The sequence below is a fragment of the Gossypium raimondii genome, chromosome 6 (assembly GCF_025698545.1).
Source record: "Gossypium raimondii isolate GPD5lz chromosome 6, ASM2569854v1, whole genome shotgun sequence".
NCBI lineage: Eukaryota > Viridiplantae > Streptophyta > Magnoliopsida > Malvales > Malvaceae > Gossypium > Gossypium raimondii.
In genome coordinates, this window is record NC_068570.1 from 4479178 (window position 1) to 4481553 (window position 2376).

Genomic DNA, 2376 nt, shown 5'->3' on the forward strand with positions numbered 1-2376 from the left:
AAAATTTGCCCAAGCAAAGGCTTGAACTTGAGACCTCCCAAACACTCCCAAAACATATGACCATTAAAGTTGACAAATATTTGTATCATATTTTCACAATAACGAAATTAGAAATTTTGGGACGTTACATATTTTACTCTATTAGAAAAGTGTGGATTATATTATTTCAAACTTCCAATTATATTTTAAGGATAATTTTCAGATTTTTGTTGGATAATGCAATATGTTATAGGAGTTTGAGATTTTATAATTATCGGTTTCCTTCGATGGGTTTATATGATTATATTATTGCTTAATAACCATGATACCCTTTAAGATAGATGAATTAGTTTTAGAAAAACAATAGAATTATTGACTCGATGAACGACTTTTTATTTATAAATATTAGTCTCTTACAAAAGACTTTAAGACTCAGAAACAAAGCTAAACAAAGAAAAAATGATGAAAGCCGATCAAGGCCGCCATACAAAAGACTTTAGACCCAAAAACAAAGCAAAAGAAAGACAAAATGATCAGAAACCTCACCGAAGAAACACCCAACCAAACAAAAACATTAATCAACCCCAAACAAAAGGACTGAAAGGAACAACTTGTTTTGCCTTATTCCATTGCTAGAACTATTATAGGAGAACATCAATGTGCTCTTCAGGTCCATCTTCCAAACCACCCATCATGCTCCACAAGTTGTTATCTATTATGGGTTTAACCAGTCATGAGTTAACTTGTTTCTATCATTGGCAAACATGCATCACCAGTTAATATCAATCAATTACAGGATCAAATGAAAGCAAATATATATCAAAAGGTGGCGGCTGGATCTCTCTAGTGTAGAGTACAAGTAATATGAAGAGGATTAGGGTTAAAGGACTAACTGACGAATTTTCTTATTCAGCTTTTCATTCTCTAGACCAATTAGAAAGACTTGAGGTTGAAGCTCTTGAGGTATACGAAAAGGATTTTCAGTTAAAACATTTTAATTTTTTGGCCAACAAAATATTTGGATACAAATATATTATCTGCAACTCACTGTTGAGAGGTGTAACAAGTAGGCAAAAATAAGGAGCCAAAAGAAAAAGGAAACAAATATATAGTTAGAACTTGAAAATAAAATAAGACTTAAAATCAAGAATAATATTTAATTACTCACTAGTGAACCGGATGATAATATGCTATCAAATATTTTAAATTTATTTTTCGATGATGTGTTATCATTTGGTTCACTAATAGTCGAAATTATCGATGTATTAAATGTTAATCTTATAAAGGGTTGGGTTGCGAGATGAACCGATTCATCATATTGGCTAATTCCTGAGCTAAAATGACTTGAAATTCCAGCTGCTTAATCTTCTATTTCACGTAAAAGGCACAATGCAAAACCATAGTTAAAGTAATATCTATTTAATTTTTTTATAGGAAAGAGATGATTATTGAATTGATAGACTTATTATTAAAAAAATCATCCACCACCTCTTCTTTTTTTTGTCTTCAAAATATCCATCACTTTCAAGTCCAATATCACTATCATCCTTGCTGTTCTCATCATAAAACCACCACAACAAAAGAAAAAAAAAATCAAAGCAGAACTAAAAAGAGCTTCTTTAAAAATAAAAACAAATATATATGTATAACGTCACTAGGGGTATAGCATGTTTTTGAAAGCATAAGTACAATGTTATTAGCTCCTTGCTTTTGTTTTTTTGAATATATGAAGAAAAAAGGATATGTATATGTATATAATATACCTATTGAAGGGAACCGGGGTTGTGAAGGGAGCACGTTAAGGTTAGCCCTAGGCATGTGGTTTGGTTTTGAGCATTGCTGCTGCTCTTGAGGAGAATTCTCCAATTCTCCTCACTATTGGCTAGTATCTCACTCATGGATGAAAAACAAGAGAAGAGAGAGAGGTTAAGGCTTGTGTGAGTAGTGGAGTGAAGCATATTGGGAGAAAAACCCTCGCTTTTATAGAAGATATGAAATACCGGGCCCTGTTAAGTGTTTGCTATGTGTGGCAAGTTTCACATGTTACCTGCCTTTTTTTTAAATTTTGCTTGGGTCCATTCAATTTTTTATTCTTTTTAAGTATTTGGATAACTGATAAGATTATATTATAGTATTAACATACGTTTGTTGTGTCTTTTAATAATATCGTCTCCATTGTTTGAATTTGAGTTTTCTTTTTAGAAGTATAATGTGTTTTATTATTGCATTTAACGTTTTTTGGTTATATAAGTAATGGTTGTATTAATTTTATACGTATGAGTGACTTTAGGTGAAAACATCACCTTAGTTTTTCAAATAAGAAATTGATCTTCATTAAATCTTATGCCATTCTTAATATTGCACATGTTTGTGAAGATTGATCCTATAATTGATTTG

General features: G+C 31.1%; 1 long non-coding RNA gene across 1 annotated transcript; it reads right to left on the reverse strand.

Annotated features, from left to right (window-relative positions):
• Window positions 1-351: 351 nt before the first annotated feature.
• On the reverse strand, window positions 352-1915 carry LOC105772360 (uncharacterized). Its single transcript, XR_001126709.1, has 2 exons — window positions 1743-1915; window positions 352-691 (listed from the first exon to the last, which is right to left on the reverse strand). It is a non-coding gene; the product is annotated as an uncharacterized LOC105772360 (long non-coding RNA).
• Window positions 1916-2376: the final 461 nt, after the last annotated feature.